At 41.8% G+C, this 20,994-nt stretch overlaps 1 pseudogene; it reads left to right on the plus strand.

Moving 5' to 3' along the window:
• Positions 1–11,573: 11,573 nt before the first annotated feature.
• Positions 11,574–12,388, plus strand: LOC147454218 (uncharacterized; annotated as a pseudogene).
• Positions 12,389–20,994: the final 8,606 nt, after the last annotated feature.

Below are 20,994 nucleotides of genomic sequence, written 5' to 3' on the forward strand. Positions count from 1 at the left end.
AAAGGTTGTGTCCAAAGGTCAACCTTAAGGGAATTGGATGCTTTGTGTGTGTACAAAAAAGTCTTTGCAATCCCTACTTGGGAGGGGGCGAGCCTTGCATGTAGGGATGAGAGAGAAAGCCACACACACACACACACAAGCTCCCTTTACACAAAGGGAATGAGGGACACATGTCAGCTCCCTAGGCCAGATGCCCACAAGGTGTACCCAATTCCTATTGGATGGCCTTGGAGGTGGACCATTGAGAATTAGGCTAGAGTAAATCTAGTTTAATTAATTTAAAAACACTTAATAAAAGAACCAATGAGAATTAAGTCCTCTAGAAGACTATTGGACAGTCTCCCAAGGGGTCCAATGAGCATTCAACAGGCCAATGGCTTGCCTGATTCCTATTGGCCAGGAGGCAAAGGGGTCCAATGAGAGTTTAGTTGAATTATTAAATTACCTAAAGCTCTCACAAAAGGGGAAAGGGGGACACATGTCAGAAGGCTATCACTTATGCTGCTTAATAGTCATTGGCTAGCCCTGGGGAGATCCAATGGGAGGATAGCAAGATCAATTAGCAAGAGGGCTCGCCCAAGAGAGAGAGAGAGGGGGCTGATTTTTGCGAGGCATTATCACACACACACACACACACACACACACACACACACACACACACACACTCTCACACAGTCTATGTGAGAAGCAAGAAAAGACTATCTCTTCCCAAGCTTTAATGGAGAGCTCATCACCTACTCCAAGCTTGTGAGATAGAAGCCTACATCCACATACTCTTGGCATGTGGATGCAAATCCAACCAAGAGACAAGCTTCAATGCATGCTCATCTCCTCTACCATGCTAATTACTAAGCTAAGATATGCTAATATGAGTGATTATGTGAGGAGATGTACATCTTTCTCGTAAGATACTCCTTCTTCCTCTCAATCTACTCTCATACCCTGCTAGCTCTCACTATCTTCGAAGGTGTGTGAGGTCTTGGGTCTGAGAACGGGGATAATTAATGTTGTGTTTGCTAAGTGTTTTGCTTAGTGCATGAAGCTTTCATCTTCATTGCACTAGCTAGTCTTGAAGGAACACAAAGAATTGTATTGTACAATGTCTCTCTTGATGGGAGAAACCATAATACAAAGCCTTTTGGAGGGGGGACCGGCTCCATGAAAATCCGGTCCTCAACTGTTGTCAATAGCTTAATTTCTCTCTCTTTTGAAAGTATTGTTGATTCTATCTAACTAGGTGTTATGCTTTTGTTGCTCTCTCCACCCAAGCACTCTTGTAATTCTCATTAGGAATCTATTCTAATGAAATGCCCACTATGTTCATGCTAATTTCCGCTACACACAAGTTTTTAGGCCATTAAATGTTACATTGGTATCAGAGCACAAGGTTTCTCTTTTCTTGGTCAAGAAGGGAGGTCCTCAAGCTAGGTTTAAATGGTTGGTATTATTAATTGCTTGTGAGTAAGTAGAATAGGGATTTTTCAGCCTTGCAGTGCGCCTGCCTTCGTGCAGTTAACGGGGCATCACCATCGAGAGCTATGGTCTTAATAGTGGAGTCCTACGGGGCTTGCCTATGGCTTAACCACTATTGAGCTATTAGAAGCTTAACAGGAGCCGGTGCTATTTTGGTGTTGAAAGACCCTCTCTTCTATTCCTTGAAATTAATGGTATTCGAGCCACAGGTACAGTAGCTTGAGTGCTTTTTCTAAAGGGGTAAAGAGGAGTAGCAACTAGGGCTTGAAGTTCCAAAGTACACCTAAAAAGTTTACACCTAAAAATTGTTAGAATGGCTGACAATAGTAAAGAGAGTGAAATTAATGTTGATAACTTTGATTTTGCTAATGAGCAAGCTACTAATGATCCTCCGATGCTTGTTAACTATCTTGTTTCTAGGCTTCAACAAGCCATGGGCAATCCATCTCTCCAAAGTGAAGTGCAACGGCAGCTCCGTGCTCACGAGATTCTCCAAGCTCATCACCATGACAAGAGAACATCTAGGAAGCCTCCTTGTGAGACTCCCAAAAGAGGTCTCTCTCCGATTCGGGAAGAAGAAGAGAATCCATACGAAGGGCTCAAGAACTTACTTCTTGATGATGCATCTCCTTCCCAAAGGAGAACTCAAGAGCCTCCACCGAAGGAACGAGAAAGAAGTGAGTCTCCCGCCACCTCGGCGGAGATCGCTCCACGAAGACGGCGGGCTAAACGCTCTCCATCACCACCAAAGCGGAGAAGACCATCGCACCCTTCTCCATACCATAATTCAAAGAAGGATGATAAAAAGCAAGAGAAGAAAAAGGCGAGAAAGAGGACACCCTCTTCTCCATCTTCTTCATCCTCTTCCTCTTATGAAAGTGATGGTGAAGACGACGAAGATCAAGACAAGAAAAAGGCGAGAAAGAGATTACCCTCTTCTTCACCTTCTTCAAATTCTTCACCTTCTGAAGAAAGTGATGGTGCAACCTTTGAACCATAAAAAAGAAGAGGCCATAGGAAATCCTATGCCGCATGGAAGAGATCGTCCAAGTTGAAGAAGTTCAAAGAGGGAGGGAAGAGCATCTCTTTCCTTACCTATGATGACACCTTTGGTGCTACGGACAAAGTCTTGGCCTTTATCCAATAGTTTGATGTGGCGTTTGGAGATGAGGGCTTCACGGAGTCCTCTAAGCTATGCCATGTAGCTATGCACTTTCGAAGTCCGCCAGGCAATGGTGGTCTAGCCTACAAGCCAAGGATGAATCTCCACGAACATGGAAAGCTTTAAGAGCTTCCATTATGAAGCAGTTTTTGGCCACCGATGCCAAAGACAAAGTACTCACCGAATGGCGAAGCTTAAAGCTCTCTCCCTATGAATCCTAGACATGTTTTAGGACCTACAACTCAAAGCCAGTGTCTTCAAAAAGTTGGATTTTGGAGAGAGAAAGCAACAATTTTGTGCGGGCTTAACCGAAGAAATGGCGGAGTATGTCAACTCCCAAATGCCACGTACCATATCGGTGGTAATACACCATACTATGGTGGCCTCTCGAATCAATTTCCAAACGGGGGCTAAAAGAAATAATAAGCCCACGGAAAACAAGGGTTCCAATGAGCCTAAGGGGAAGGACAATGTCCAAAAGTCTCCTAAGGGAAACTCCAACAAAGCTAAAGAGAAGGGAGTTTACAAAGATAAACACAAACTCTCTCCTGAAGAGCTTGAGCGTTATCGCAAGGATAACCGGTGTTTCAAGTGCGGTGAACAAGGGCATACGTACTGCGCTTGTCCCCAAAAGAACAACCGCCAAGATCCTCCTAGAGCTTCCTTGGTTGAAATCCAAGAGGAGGAGACTCACCAAACTCATCACAAAGGATCTCCTCTATGCCATGCTTAGGGAAAGGTAAGAGAACATGATGCTTTTATTCTCTTTGACCCTGGTTCTACTCACAATTTTATATCTATAGAGTTGGCCACCAAGCTAGGCATACAAGCTTACGAGATGGGAGATGTCCTACCTGCAGACAGTGCTTTCAAGGGGCAAGAAGCTTCAATCACTCCCTTAATCCGGAAATTGAGGCTTCATGTCCAAAGCTATGTGGACAAAGAGGACTTCTTTATCTCTCCTCTCAAGCATGAGGATGTAATCCTAGGGGCACCATGGTTTGATTGCTGGCTGCCAATGTTAAATTCCCTGAAAGAAGAATCTCCTTTAAGTTTAGGGAAAAAGACGTGTATATAGATGCTAAGGAAATAGGTAACACTATCCCCATTGTACATACACCAGCTTTCAACAAGTCAATAAAGAGCTCTATTTCCGTGTACATGATTTTTGTTAAAGATTCTCAAAATGAACCTAATGCTTTAGCAAAAGAAAATAAAAGCAACCAAAAGGAATTAGAGTTATCCAATTTTCTCAAGGGGTTTCAAGATGTATTTATTGACGACATCCCTTGTGAGCTACCTCCTAAACGAGGTAATGATGACCATGCAATTGAACTCCTTCCAGGAAGTTCACCGCCTAACAAACCTCCTTATAGAGTTTCTCAAGCTCAACAAGAGGAGATTATGCAGCAAGTGCATGAGTTAGTTGAGAAGGGCATGGTTAGGCCTAGCTCATCTCCATTTTGTTCACATGTGCTATTAGTGCAAAAGAAAGACGGCACATATCGTATGTGTGTCGACTATAGAGCACTAAATAGGATCACTATCAAGAATAGGTTTCCCGTTCCACGGGTAGAAGACCTATTTGATAAGCTACAAGGATCGACCTACTTCAGTAGGATTGACCTAAAAAGTGGCTATCATCAAATAAGGATAGTTGATCAAGACATTGTAAAGACCGCATTTCGCACCACATTTGGTCTTTATGAATACATTGTCATGCCTTTTGGCTTCACCAATGCACCAGCCACATTCAACTGCTTGATGGAGAAGTTGTTCAGGCCTCATTGAACCTTCACTGGAGTGTTCTTTGATGATATTATCATCTACTCTAATTCATTAGACGAACACAAGCAACACCTCCAGGTAATATTTTAAGTTTTGAGAGAGAATAAACTTTATGTTAATCGAAAGAAAAGTGAATTTTTCTTGCAAGAGATTCAGTATTTAGGTCACATTATCTCTCTAGATGGCATCCAAATGGATCCATCAAAGTTAGAGGTAATAAAAGGATGGCCTAAACCAAGGAATCTTCATGAAGTAAGAAGCTTTATAGGTATGTGTGCATACTATAGTCGACGCTTCATAGAAAAGTTCTCACAAATTGCGGGACCATTACATGACCTAACAAAGAAAAGCGTTAGGTATACATGGTCTGCTAAGGAGAACAATGCTTTCGAAAAGCTTATCTCTCAACCTGTGCTTACACTACCGGATCTCTCAAAACCATTTGAGGTCCAATGTGATTCTTGTGGTGATTGCCTTGGAGCTGTTTTGCTCCAAGAAGGGCATGCCATAGGCTATGAGAGTCGAAGGCTCGACCCTGTTGAGCAAGCTCTAGGCATATATGAAAAGGAACTCCTTGCAGTTCTACATGCCTTAGACTCATGGAAGCACTATTTATTGGGGACTCCTTTCATTCTGCGAACGGATCACCAAAGTCTTAAGTACTTCATGACGCAGACCAAGCTCTCCGACAAACAAATGAGGTGAGCAAATTTCCTTTCGCAATTTCATTTTCATATTGCTCACATTGCTGGCAAGCATAATCAAGTAGCTGATGCACTCTCAAGATGGTCGAGAGTGAATGCGGTTTCCATAGCAACTCACAATGATAGATGAGTATGCTATTGATCCCAATTTTAGAGATGTGATTTCAGCCCTTGCATTAGGGAAGAAAGAAGAACCATTTACTTTACAAGATGGTTATCTTCTCTACGGCAATAGACTATGTGTTACTAACTCACTACGCGAGAAAGTAATGTATGAATCACATGCTCCACCTTATGCGGGGCATAGAGGGATTCAGTCTACCTTAAAGGGAATTGAAACGTATTTCTATTGGCCTACCATGAAAGTGAACATACAAGAGTATGTTTCTAAATGTGTGGTATGCCAAAAGACAAAATTTGATAGAGGGAAGCAACTTGGATTGCTTCAACCCTTGCCAATCCCTAATTCACCATGGGAGAGCATATCCATGGATTTTATCTTTGGATTGCCTAAGTCTATCCATGGGAATACGGGAATATGGACGATAGTAGACAGGTTCAGTAAACAAGCTCATTTTATACCTGTCAAAAAGACTATCAAAGCCCATCAAATGGCAACCCTCTTCATTTCACAAATTTTCAAGTACCATGGCTTGCCAATGTCCATAGTGTCGGATAGAGATCCTAGAATGACCAGTAATTTTTGGAAGGGTCTCTTTGAGAATTTAGGGACAAGGCTAAACTTCTCTTCGGCCTATCATTCACAAATGGATGGCCAAAGTGAAATAGCTAACCTAACAATTCTCGATCTACTAAAAGCCTATGTAACGGAAGTAGATCAAAGATCCCAATGGGAGAAGTACTTACCCTTAGTTGAGTATGCTTACAATAACACTGTATAACTTCCACGGGAAAAGCACCTTTTGAGGTAATTGAGGGAAGATCAAAAAGTCCCTTGCTACTTAAGGTACATGGGAAGATCTTCGCTGCAGATGAGTATAGCCGAGACCTACAAGAATCTTTTCAAAAGATTAAGGATGCTATCTCTATCCCACAGCAAAGGCAAAAGGCTGTTGTTGACAAGCACAGAAGAGCCCAAGCCTTTAAAGAAAATGATTGGGTCCTATTAAAGTTTCCCAAGGCTCAATTAAGGCACACGACGGGCAAGAATCCTACGGGACACCAAAAGCACTATGCTAAACTAGCAAAAAGGTACTATGGTCCCTTCCAAATTCTTAGGCCAATCAATGAGATGGCCTATCAACTCAAGTTGCCCAATCATTGGCTCATACACAATGATTTCCATGTGAGCCTATTAAAGCCTTACAAAGCAGAGCCACCTCAAGAACCAACTATTGAAGACCCACCGGAGATCGAGGACCAAGAGGAGGTGCTGCAGCCCGAGTCCATTCTCCGACATGAAGACAAGGTATTAAGAGGCGGTAAGACTATCCAACGATATCTTATTAAGTTTAAGAATTATCCTTTTGAAGATGCTAGATGGATGCAAGGCATACAATTAAAGGATAACCTAAACCTTGTCAATGCTTACAATGCTTCCCAAGAGTAAGCAAATGTACAAAATGTTAAAAATGAACAAAGTTTTTGTTTTATAAGACACTCTTTTTCTTTATTGTGCACAAAAATGAAGTAGTATGCATGCTTAGATCAAGTTTGCGGAGACGACGTCTCCCAAACACCAAGTAGAGCTTGTCACTCTACTATGGAAGATTGATAGGACTAATGTGCAGACATGCTTGCGGCAGCCTCAGGCTCTCAAGCGCCAAATGGACTAGTCATCCATTGTGGAATGATGTCGTAGGGTAACATAGGGATCCTCTACCCGCTAAGAAAAGGACTCATAAATATGATTTATCTTCTCTACACCGTAGTCGAGGACGACTATGATTTCAAGAGAGAGGTAATGTCATAATAATCAATATCTAATTCTCCTAAATGATTTTCTCATGTTAAACTGATCATTTAATATGGGGAAGTGCCAGGGGAGAAAAAAGCTAAAATATTGGTTAAGCTAGCAGACCGGCCACAATAGGGATCCAAAGGAGGGAAAATAGGGATCCAAAGGGGGGGCCATCTGCAAAAGAGCCATGTGCAACAATGGGCTAAAAAGACCCTAAGGTTCAGCCCATTAAGACTTCCAAAATGCTAAGGTTCCAAAATTCAAAAGTTGTGTCCAAAGGTCAACCTTAAGGGAATTGGATACTTTGTGTGTGTACAAAAAAGTCTTTGAAATCCCTACTTGGGAGGAGGCGAGCCTTGCATGTAGGGGATGAGAGAGAAAGCCACACACACACACACACACACACACACACACAAGCTCCCTTTACACAAAGGGAATGAGGGACACATATCAGCTCCCTAGGCCAGATGCCCACAAGGTGTACCCAATTCCTATTGGATGGCCTTGGAGGTGGAACAATGAGAATTAGGCTAGAGTAAATCTAGTTTAATTAATTTAAAAACACTTAATAAAAGAACCAATGAGAATTAAGTCCTCTAGAAGACTATTGGACAGTCTCCCAAGGGGTCCAATGAGCATTCAACAGCCCAATGGCTTGCCTGATTCCTATTGGCTAGGAGGCAAAGGGGTCCAATGAGAGTTTAGTTGAATTATTAAATTACCTAAAGCTCTCACAAAAGGGGAAAGGGGGACACATGTCAGAAGACTATCACTTATGCTGCTTAATAGTCATTGGCTAGCCCTGGGGAGATCCAATGGGAGGATAGCAAGATCAATTAGCAAGAGGGCTCGCCCAAGAGAGAGAGGGGGCTGATTTTTGCGAGGCATTATCACACACACACACTCTCACACAGTCTATGTGAGAAGCAAGAAAAGACTATCTCTTCCCAAGCTTTAATGGAGAGCTCATCACCTACTCCAAGCTTGTGAGATAGAAGCCTATATCGACATACTCTTGGCATGTGGATGCAAATCCAACCAAGAGCCAAGCTTCAATGCATGCTCATCTCCTCTAGCATGCTAATTACTAAGCTAAGATATGCTAATATGAGTGATTATGTGAGGAGATGTACATCTTTCTCGTAAGATACTCCTTCTTCCTCTCAATCTACTCTCATACCCTGCTAGCTCTCACCATCTTTGAAGGTGTGTGAGGTCTTGGGTCTGAGAATGGGGATAATTAGTGTTGTGTTTGCTAAGTGTTTTGCTTAGTGCATAAAGCTTTCATCTTCATTGCACTAGCTAGTCTTGAAGGAACACAAAGAATTGTATTGTACAATGTCTCTCTTGATGGAAGAAACCATAATACAAAGCCTTTTGGAGGGGGAACCGGCTCCATGCAAATCTGGTCCTCAACTGTTGTCAATAGCTTAATTTCTCTCTCTTTTGAAAGTATTGTTCATGCTATCTAACTAGGTGTTATGCTTTTGTTGCTCTCTCTACCCAAGCACTCTTGTAATTCTCATTAGGAATCTATTCTAATGAAATGCCCACTATGCTCATGCTAATTTTCGCTACACACAAGTTTTTAGGCCATTAAATGTTACATTATTGTTAAAGTCGACGATGCGGAAGCGTAGAGACCAAGGGGGGAGAGAGAGAGAGAGAGAGAGAGAGAGAGAGAGAGAGAGAGAGAGAGAGAGAGAGAGAGAGAGAGAGAGAGAGAGAGTCTCTTGAACCAATCAACCTTGGCAATGAATAATCGAATGTGTGTAAAATGGAGGCAAGGATTGCTATGATATAGCAAGCCCAGTAAATTGCCTAACCAAGACTTTGACAAATAAGTGAAATAAATACCTAAAAGCAAAACGAAAATAAGGAATCACATCGGGCAATTTACTTGAGATACGTAACCTTTAACACCCTCTTTGCAGCTCATAGTGGACATTAATAGTGAGACCAAGTCGATGAAGAAGCTACCATGGACACCCCAGCACCGGCCGGCCTACTGGATACACCTCGGTGTTGCTCTCCTCAACTTTGTACCTGAAAGTAATGCCATCTTGAGCATCGGTTGCCTTTGTAGAAACTGTAGACCATACTACGTCCAATAATCCCCACTCATGAACTATGAACACATCACGTCCAAAATATAAAACTCCAAGATAATGAGTTGTTGGAACACATCCTATCCATAATTCGACCAATAACAATAAATTAGCTAGCCCATCCATAGTGTTTTAGACGTCGGATTTGTTCCCTGTCAAATGCACGTGCATTGAACTCCGACCTATAGGTTCAAACACCAATAACTTGAACTCCAACACAAGGGTCCAAATTAATTATAAGAAGCAGTGCTTGCCCCTCTCTGTCACTCACAAGCCTCTCTCTAGCTGAAGCTAGTGGTGACTAGAAATCTGACGTCGAGGCGACTGTGGCCACCGCCACGAGTGCCATGCCAATCTCCTCTGTCAAAGCTTTATTACCGTAATCTTTCTCCAGCTTGCCTTTGTCCTTGTCTATCTATGAGTTCCTGCTTTTGCCTTTGGCTTCAAACTCTCGAGCCAAACAAAGCGTCGAATCACAATCATGACCGTGGTCGTACCTCTCGGGCACCGAGGCAGCTAACTAAGTACTGGTACTGTCATCCTTGTCCAATTGACCTTTGTCGTTGTCCTCTAGCGAACTCCTCCATTTGCTTTTGACTTCACAAACTCGAGCCAAACAAATTTCCAGGTTCCTTGAGAACTGTGCTGACGCATAGGCTCCTAAATGGATGGTTGACGATCCGTTATCCATAGCTTTTGGTTGTCCTTGGTCGATGTCGTCGCGGACACTCAAGCAAGGGGGTGCCTTGTTGAAGTTGCAAAACTTGGTATTTTGTACCTTCTCGCACTCCAATAGGCCACAAAAAATCTCCTCGCCGCTCCAAATTCCAAGCGGATGCCGATCCACTCCTTTGCACTAATCCCAAGCTGTTTCACCATTTCAAAATCCTCTCCTCCTCTTCGTCTCCCAAGTCACACCTTTATTCCCTCGCGGAAGCAACTGAGGCAATGTCTAACCTCTCCCTCTCTGCACCTTGAGAATAACCTTGACTGCACACAGCCCGCAGCGTTTTAAAACTTAAAACGCTATATACACTTGTTTATTTTTGAACTACAAGGTGTAATAGGTGCACGAGTCACATAAAGTACTAGGTTTCGCATTGAAAATGAAGAGATTACAGAATTTCAAGCTTTGGGATGTTAATAAATCTCCATAGTGGCTGCCAGCATAGAAATCATCAAGTAACTAATTTTTAGGGAAGACATCGCTACTTGTGCCTTGCAATACACAGGCGGACCATCAGTTGAAGAGTGCGTAACGTTAGGAGGGACGTGCAATACCTTGAGAAACAGACGTCCTACTTCTTGAGCTTGATTGATTTATACCCACAGCAGAGAGTCCATGCTCCTCCAACACACCGTTGCTCTAAGAACCACCCAAATTAAACAAGAGGTAATGGAACCAGCACAAGCATTGCATGGATGCAGGCATGCATGGATGAAGGGTGCTCACCAAATGAGAGACGATCAGACCTCTCTCGTTGGGCTTGCTACGCCCGTGCCGCAGAATCCAATACTTATTTTTCAGCTCCATAGCTCCTCCACGCGCTCGTGCGTGTGGAAAACAGAGAGTACTAATGCCGGTCTCTCTGACGTCCCCTCTCTCGTTCATCGATATTCAGTTGGATGACGTGAGTTAATGCAGAAAAAAACTCAGGACTCGAGTGTATGTACCCTCCCCACCTCACCTCCATTGAAGCCTCAATCACAGTAAGAGAGATGGAGAGAAAGAGCAAGATTATGCATGGACAACACTCGAGGCTATGGCAGAGGAGCAAGAGAAGACTTTCTTGTCGCTGTGGTCAAAGCAAGCTCTCATCCACCTCCATTGGCTTCAACTATGAGCTTTTGTGACCCTCTTCCTATGACAAGTCCAGCGAGCGCATGTGCAGGCCTCTCTCTCTCTCTCTCTCTCTCTCTCTCTCTCTCTCTCTCTCTCTCTCTCTCTCTCTCTCTCTCTCTCTCTCTCTCTCTCTCTCTCTCTTAGCGAGGCTGGCGTCTCTCTGAAGCTTGCCTCCACCCCTACTCTCAGGGTTCCTCTTCTTCCTCACCAGCCCCGCAATATGTAGTGCTTCTCGCGTAAAGACGATGGCGACCCCTACAACTATCGCATGAGAAATGGCCCCCCTACGACTAATTTTACTTAAACTGAGATTTTTTAAGTTCATCTTTACTTGGTGAGCCAAAGGTCCTTTTTGGACTCTTTGAGCGCACAAACGACCACGTGGTGCCATAATAAAAAAAGCTTTGCTTTTAAATTTTTATTATTACTTTGTGCTGTGTCGTGACATGAGCCCACAGTTGGCGGGTTGGCTTGATCTAGGCCATTAGCTTGGACATCAATCGACTGCCAAGAGCCTCACGTCAGGCCTCGCGCAAGAAATAGAATCTGCTTTTTTAAGGCTCTTGCTGCAGCGATGAAAAGCTGCCTGAGGACTTCATCCCCCGAGGAGACAACTCCGCCTTCTTTGCCTGCAAGCCATGGGCCCTTCATGAGAAAGTTGGCATGTCGCCACTGCTTCACGAGGAAACACGTAGCCGCAGCATTTACATCTCGTGCCGCTCATGGACCTCGATGCAAGGTAGCTGATCTACATCCATTGCATCAACGTCATGGCCACCTCCTTCAGAGCAAGCGTTGCAAAAAACGTTGAGACAGTTGATCCTGATCAGAGCACTCCTAAAATTATTCCAATAAAGAAGCGCTATTGTGCCTTCCTTGAAGAGCTCGAATACGTTGCTTCCAATATCCTTCACGGGCACTGCATTGCTGCCAGCTGCCCCTAGGATGAGACTGTCTTGCAATCGATTCTAACCCTAGTGTTTCCCTCCAATATCATGCCATCCCTCTAGCTTATCTATGTCCACCTGCAACATTGAAGCTTCCAGTAGCCTATCTCTACCCGCTTGCGCTACCGCGAAGACATTGAAGCTGCCATCAACATCTTCATCTACGTCGACCAAGTAGGCTTTGGCGGAGACCTAAGTCTCGCAACCGTTCATTGCTGGCCATTCAACATCTGGGTGGGATAGTATAGATCTTACAGACAATATGGCCAATATTGCGGCCTGTAAAGAGATTCTCTTTCTAAACTGCATGTAGGCGGCAGCCAATGCAGCCGCATTTGAGATTAGCAACAATAGCATACTGCAGTGTTGCTCTTCAGTAGATGCATACAAAGTAGAGAATGCTGGTGGTGTGGATTTGAACATAGTAGTTACTACTTCGTAGCTCCCTTCTTGCCAATAACCACGATTCGGTGGCGGATCTTATATTGAGCAAAGGTCCATGTACGCAGCAGCTATCGAATCAAGTTCATATGGTTGCAAATGCAGACATCGATTTGGTATTGATACATAACGCATGTTAGTTAGCAAGGAGGCAAGAAGACATAATTGCTTACCGAAGCAGCTTACAACTGTGTGTGTGTGTGCGTGTGTGTGTGTGTGTGAGAGAGAGAGAGAGAGAGGGTAATATTGATCATAGGACATAGAGCATAAAGTTACATCTGCATGTTTTGTGTATGGCAGGGAGGACATATATTCACAACATTGCATGTTCCAATTGCACAAGCGCGACTCGAGCTGGACAACATTGCAAGGTCTGTTATATGCATCCAATTTTCCATGCGCATACGTTTGCTTGGCGCAACACATAACGCTACAGGGCAGGGCACGGCTTCCGTTTCTTATAATTTTTTGGAGAGACCACAATGCCAGCTCTCCACCATACTTTTGTATGGCACCTCTGCATGACATGCACAATATATTGTGCACTTTCAGTGTGATGTTTCATTGCAAGACGATATGTTTAACTATTCACATTGCTTTTTTGTAGCTTGACTCACATATCGGCCTGTAGATTGGACAACCAAAAAGCAGGTGTACAACATTGCAGGTCGGTAAAGCACCTCATTTATTGTTGCAATTCATTCATGATTTTTCTACTTCCTTGTTTTAGAATTTTGCACATTACTTCCTTTGCTTTGGTTTATTTGGATCTCATTTTCAGAACTAGACACTCAATGTCGATCAACATTTACACATGAGTTACACATGCAACTTTTTGAATACGGTTGCTTGCCAAATGTATGTGATGTATTACAGTAGCGAATGCATGTGGTGTATCACAATAGTGAATTCACCTTGTGCATCTTTACTTCAGCTCTAAATCTTTTGTACCAAACTAGGTGTCTAAATCATTGATGTCATACTATATATATCCTCGTTTCTTCCGTACTAGGTGTTAGTATGAAGTTCTCAAGACCTAGAAGATCACAGACTAAGCGTCAATAAGCTAAAGAGAAAATTGCAGCCAACTTGAAACTAACTTAATGTCCATATGCTAGGTCATGGTTTGAAAGCACTACATTGTATAAAGATTGGAGCATGCAATGTGACAACTTCACTCACAACCTAGAAAGATGTCTCTGTTGTGCGCAATGGCATACCTTACATATATAGTGATAAACAAGGTCAACAGATAAATAAAATAGACACTCCTGTTGCCCTCGGTTCTGTATTATTGTTCGGCACTATCATCGGAGCGGCAACAACAAGGCTTAGCAGCATTGTATCTAGCAACAACAAGGCTTAACAGCATTGTATCTACAATCCATAACCAATTCAAGATGCCAACCACGAATCAACGGTATCCTCTCTCTATTCATGAGATCAATGAGTGATATTTGGACATAAAAGAGGCAGATATTATAATTATAGATGAGCTATCCATGTTAACCCAAACGACTTTTGACCTTATCGTCGTAAGACAAAATATCAATGTAAGAAGCAATAAATTGGAAGATCCCTTTAACAAAAAATGTGTTCTCTTGCTCGATGATCTTGCCCAACTAATCCCAGTTTGTAGTCACGCTAACTTTGTAACACATGCCATATCACAAGCTCGGTCCACAGGCTACATGCAACTTTGTACAAGATGTCATGCTCTATAAGACATGCAACGGACCCTGAATTGCTTCAGTTCTTCACCATTTTTCATGAAAGAAAACTAGTCGTAGATGAGATCAATTGTACCTTGGGTGTATGTATTATAGATAAAGCGCATGTGCATGACTACCTCAACAACTCTATTGCGATAATCTGTACTCACATGTCGGACGTCCAACACTATAACAACCGTACCTTGAATAAATTGTACAATCAAACTGACATTATAGAACTTGAAATGAAGACATACGCAGGTAACATAAATGCCATTGAGTAGTGTCTCCTAGACCCTAAGTTCAATATGATGGATTCGATCACAATTTGCGTGCACTGCATGATCACTGAAAATATCAACTTGACAATCGGTGCGACAAACGGTACAGGAGGCATTGTCGATGCCATAACATAGAACACAGAAGGTGAAGTTACATGTAACATTGTCCTCATTCATTGTACTGGGAATAACTACAAAAGAAGAAATGCAAAACACAAACAACTATAAAGAAAAACACAGTCAAAATCCACCTTCAAAAATGCAAGCTGACGTGTTGCACTACCAACCATTCAATGAAAATTTTCTTCCTGAAATACTTTTTGTTTGCAAGAATTTACATGTAGCATGTATACTAGAAAAAACATTCATCTGTCGACATAGTAGTACAACCTCGCTTGGATATAATCTCAACTATAACCACCCGTATAATTTCTAATAATCAATGCACTTAACTTTGTCTCCTCCTATAAAAATTATAGCATTTTTCAAGTGTATATCCCTTTCGCGCAATGCAGCCCTTCCCAAATTATTCTTGCTCTTGTTCCCTTCAGTGCTAGATGCTAAATGTCAATTTGTATATGTCCTGTTATATATTCTATAGATGTTATATAGCAAGGCCCACCAAGCAAGACTAGTTTAGTTAAATGCATGTGCAACCTCTCAACTAGTATTATATTCTCCCCAATTTGAAGCCTCAAAGAAGAACCCTGCCGATATGTAAAAATTGGGCCACGTAATCATGCATCCACCCAATGTGGCCTTTAATTTGGTGTTTCGATTTCCTAGCAAGCTATGTATTGGTGTACCTATTGGTTTTACACATTTGTAGCCAAAAATGTGTTAATCGAAGTTTTTCTAGCACCTTGTAAAACCAAGGTCACCTCATAGGTGATGGGCATGGAATATTGAATCAATGTTGTTGTAGTACCTGAGGCAGACCAAATTGTCAATGAGTACATACATAGGCTTATGGAGATAGACGTGGGGAGCTCGTACATTTTGGTTTTTTTGTCGAACAACTTGGTCAACTTTTTGTAACTCGGTTAATTCTTATTGCATGATAGGATATCCGGTTATTGATGTGAGTTGTGACTATTTCATTTCACATCAAGAGATGCCATATGCTAAAAATCTATTTTTCCTTTTTTATACTTTATGTCAAATTGATATTCTTATATAGCGAGAATCCATCAAAGAAGAAGACTTGGTGGATGGGACTTTTGAAGCATGGGAATGAGTGGTTGATGATCCATTTCCTCCAAGACTAAAGTTACATGGAGACATGGGTGAGGAGGATATCAAAGTGCCAAGAGAGAATTTGGCCTTGCTTCAAAGAGCCAAGAATGTTGTAGTATTTATTTATAGTATACTAGCATATATTTATTGTATGGTTAACAGATGGAAGCAAACACTCTTGTTGGATTGTCTCTCAAGATCTTACAGATGATGTCAGATGTGCATGGATTTAAGCTTCGTTATATGTGTATTCTATGGTTGATAGATGCAAGGCAATATCTATCGTTGAATTGTATGTCAAGCTCTAAATGGATGATCCATCTCTATTATTTTAACAATACGTGACAGAGATAATAGAGCCTTATCCATGTTCATCTTACATCATCCATTAAATCTTGAGAGACAATCTAGGGATATGGATTGCTTTTAACATGTTAAACAACCATATAGCAAATGTATACCAATGTACCATAAATAAATCCCTTAACATGTTGAGCAAACCTACAAAATAATAGAAATGCCTACGACAAGGTCATGCTCGATTATTTTAACAATCCAATGACAGAAATAATAGAGCCTTATCCATGTTCATCTAACATCATCCATTAAATCTTGAGAGACAATCCAACGATAGAGATTGCTTTTGACGTGTCAAACAACCATATATAAAATGTATACTAGTGTACCATAAGTAAATATCTTAACATGTCCGGCAACTTACAAAATAATAGAAATGCATACGACAAAATAATATGATGCATCATACCTTCAAAATCATGGTATGCTAATTGTCAAGGCATACAGTGAAAAAATAGGTCAAGAGCAAGACACCAACCAAGAGAGCGAGGTCGTGGACACCTCCTAGGTGGCAAAATGAAAGTCATAATGTATACATGGGGTCTATTTTTAGAATTTTGAATGCATGTGATTTGGTATACTCAATAACAATGATTGCCCGGAGATGAAATGGTGGACCGACCATACAAATGAAAGAAATAGAATTATGCAAGATGGATTTTATTTCTCATAGATCTCTTAGAATTGAATAAATCGTTATGCTTGTCTAAGAAGATCAGGAGAATGTGGCTAGTGTGTCTTTCCATTCACTTAACCATACATACAGATTTGAACATGGAAGTTCATATCAAGAACGTTTGTAGCCAAATGTTATGGTAGATGAATCTAATAGCATAGTGTCCACGTCAAAAACTCAACAAGCAGGATTTTGAGAAATAAAATCTATCTCATCTATTCAAGTGGAATCGAAGCAAAATTTGTTGATGTGCACAAAAGCAAGTATTTTAATATATGCTTAAGAAAAAAACAACAATTGATGAGTAAAAACAGAAAGATAAGCATGTGAAGGAGTACGAGCGGAAGTGCGACGCGAGAGAGAGTGCGAGAAGAAGAGCACGACGATATGGTGAACTCGCTCTACTGTAATGTGTAGAGCATAGTGAGTTCTTATTAGGTTTTAACAAAAGAATATGTGTACATACCTGGCGGCCCGCCCACTTACCTGGGCGACCACATTGGGCTTTATACCCCAACAACCACCCACTTAAAGTCCAATGTGGTACTTTAAGTGTGAGAGAAGCTACTATACAAGCTAATATACAAGAGATGTAGAGAAGTGATGTACTACCCTACACCTAATTGCTTGCGAAAATGCGCAAAGGTCTCTGAGGGAAGTCCTTTTGTAAGTAGATCAGCAGGATTTTCTGTGGTGTGAACTTTGACAAGCTGAAGTTGCTTATCCTCGAGCATTTCCCTGATGAAATGATACTTCACATCCACATGCTTTGTCTTTGAGTGATAAACTGGATTGCGAGCCAATTGTATAGCACTTTGACTATCACAATATAACACAGGCATCTCTTCTTTGATTCCCAAATCTGTTACTAGTCGATTAAGCAAAATTGATTCTTTGCATGCCTCTGATGCTGCAACATATTTAGCCTCTGTAGTAGACTGAGTAACACAATCTTGTAATCTAGAATGCCATGATACTGCTCCACCAGCCAATGTAAAGACATACCCTGACATAGACCTTCGGTTGTCTAAGTCACCTGCATAATCTGAGTCTGTAAAACCCTTTACACTTAGCTCCTGACTCCCATAGCATATACACATACTCTTTGTAGCTTTCAGGTATCTCAATATTCCTTTCACTGCCTCCCAATGTTTCTTGCCTGGGTTTGACATGTATCGACTTACTACTCCCACTGCAAATGCAATGTCTTGGCGAGTAGCAATCATTGCATACATCAAACTACCCACTGCAGACGCATATGGAATCTTATCCATTTCAGCCTGTTCTTTCTCAGACACAGGACAATCTTGTTTGCTAAGTTTCACATATGGTGGCAATGGAACACTCAGTGCCTTTCCCTTCTCCATATTGAAACGTTGCAAAACCTTGTCAATATACTCTGTTTGAGATAACCAAATCAACTTCTTTGATCTGTCTCTCTCAATGCGCATACCAAGTATATGACTTGCCTCACCCATGTCTTTCATGTCAAACGATTTTTCCATCTTTGACTTCAAAGCTGAAATTTCTTCCAAGTGCTTGCCAGCAATCAACTTGTCATCCACATACAAAATAAGGATCAGTCAACTACCATCCTTAGCCTTCTTTGTATATAGACAGTGATCGAACTCACTACGTTTGTAGCCTTGAGAAAGCATAAACTTGTGGAATTTATGGTACCATGCCCTCGGTGATTGTTTTAAGCCATAAAGACTCTGTAACAACTGGCATACCCAATCTTCCTTGCCTTTCTCAACAAACCCTTCTGGCTGCTGCATGTAAATTTCCACATCTAAATCACCATGCAAGAACGCTGTCTTGACATCCATTTGGTGCAACACCAAATCTAATATGGCAACCAATGCAAGAAAGCATCTCAATGTAGTCATCTTGACCACCGGAGAGAAGACTTCATCAAAGTCAATGCCTTGTTCTTGCTTAAAGCCCTTGGCAACAAGCCTTGCTTTGTACTTTGGCTGACTATCATGAGCGGTGATCTCATACCTGTAAACCCATTTATAAGGTAGAGCCTTTTTGCCCTGTGGTAATTTAACTAGCTTCCATGTCTTGTTTTTATGCAGAGCTGTCATCTCTGACTGCATGGCCAATTGCCAATTCCCGGAGTCCTTCATTTGCACTACTTCCTTGTAACATGAAGGCTCATTGCAATCAGTCAACATGACATAGTTCATAGATGGAACAAATCTATCAGGAGGTCGCGTGACACGTCCAGATCTACGCACAATAGGTGGCTCAGGCTCAGCCACAACCTGTGGTTCCACTCTATCCTATCCTTGCTCCTCTTGAGCCCTGACATTTTGTCTTGCACGTACAGGTCCATCTTCTTGGAAGACAACTCTTCTAATCTCCTCAACCCTCTCTGGTTTAGAATGATATTTGGATTCATTAAAGTGAACATCATTGCTACGGACAAACTTTCTGGATTCGGGATCCCAAAGTCTGTACCCCATCTCACCAGAATTACCATAGCCTAGAAAGATGCACTTTCTACTCTTTGGCTCAAGTTTGTTCCTAAATTCCTTTGGAACGTGAGTATATGCCTCACAGCCAAAGACTCTGAGATGCTTGTATGAGGGAATTTTGCCTGACCATACCATCTCTGGCACTGAATCCTTCTGCAAAACCTTGCTAGGAGATCTATTTACAAGATGAACAGCTGTTGATACAGCTTTAGCCAAAAACCCATTTGGCAGCTGTGCATTAGACAACATACTTCTGACCTTCTCTTGTATGGTCCTATTCATCCTCTCAGCAACACCATTTTGAGGAGGATTGTAAGGAGCAGGAAGTTCACGTTTTATACCTTTTGACTCACAAAAGTCCTGAAAGGCCTTTGAAACATACTCTCTACCATTGTCAGTGTGCAAGCATTTAAGCTTCTTGCCACTCTGATTCTCCACAAGTGTCACAAACGTTTTGAAAACACTAAACGCTTCATCCTTGTGCTTGAGAAAGTAAACCCATACTTTCCTCGAGTAATCATCTATAAATGTCATAAAGTAATAAGCTCCCCCTAGAGATAGGTTAGGCATAGGTCCACACAAATCACTATGAACAAGTGCCAACTGTGTATCTCTTCTACTGCTTCTATGCTTATGTGGTTGCTGTGTTTGCTTACCATACAGACAATGTTCACAGAATTCAAAATCATTAAATGAAAATCCAGGCAAATAACCAGAACGAGACAAGATTTCCATTCCCTTCTTGGACATATGTCCTAACCGGCTATGCCACAAAGAAACGTTCAACTGCTTGGTTACATTGATTACATTTTTAGAGACATTTGATACATAAATCATGTAAAGTCCTCCAGACTTTACTCCATGTGCTACTGTCATAGAACCCTGGGGTATCTTCCACATGTTCTGTCCAAAGTGGTGACGTAGCCAGCATCATCAAGCAAACCTGTGCTGGTCAAGCTCTTTGTAATTGCGGGAACATGTCTCACATTCTTCAGCGTGAAAGAAGAGCCATTCTGAAACTTCAATTGAACATCTCCAACATCTAAGATCTCACATGTCTGCCCATTGCCTAGCCGAACATGATCTTTAGTGGTCACATAAGAAGTAAACCACTCCTTGTTTGGAGACACATGAAGTGATGCCCCTGAGTCTATAATCCAGTCACTCAGTGCATTTCCATCAGATGCTGTAAGAAGAGCTGAGTCCATTGTATTCTTCAAGAAGTAGATGTCTCCTGACACTAGACTGTCATCCTCTGCAACAGTGTTTGTCACATTTATTTCTTGAATCTTCACTGAGGACTTGTTCTTATCACCATGGTCTTCAGCTTTCTCTTTGCCTTTTTCTGCTTTCCATTCTCTGCAGTCTCTTTTCATGTGACCCTTCTTGCCACAATGGTAGCATTCTATGCCACTCTTGCCTTTAGCACTGCGGGACTTGCTACGAGACTGATTCCTCTTTCCACCTTTGTACTTTTCTTTGGTCCTTCCCCTGACAACTAAGGCTGTTCCTTTGCTTTTGTCCATTGTCTTTCTATTGGTTTCTTCAGTAAGCAGACTTCCTTCTACACCTGCTATGTTCAAACCATCTAGAGGTGCAGAATTACTCAAAGCTGTGCGAAAAGTGTCCCAACTTTCCGGCAATGTGATCAACAGGAACATAGCTCTAACAGGTTCATCAAACTTGACACCTTGAGCTGACAACTGACTATAGATTGTGTTGAATTCATTCAGATGATTGGACATAGGTGTCCCTTCTTTCATCTTCAAGTCAACAAGCTTCTTAAGCCAGTATACCTGTGAAGCTGCACTCTGCTTCTCATAAAGATCACTCAGCTTTAACCATGCTTGATAAGCCGACAT

Source organism: Adiantum capillus-veneris, chromosome 7 (assembly GCF_014529385.1).
Source record: "Adiantum capillus-veneris isolate H3 chromosome 7, ASM1452938v2, whole genome shotgun sequence".
NCBI classification, from domain to species: domain Eukaryota; kingdom Viridiplantae; phylum Streptophyta; class Polypodiopsida; order Polypodiales; family Pteridaceae; genus Adiantum; species Adiantum capillus-veneris.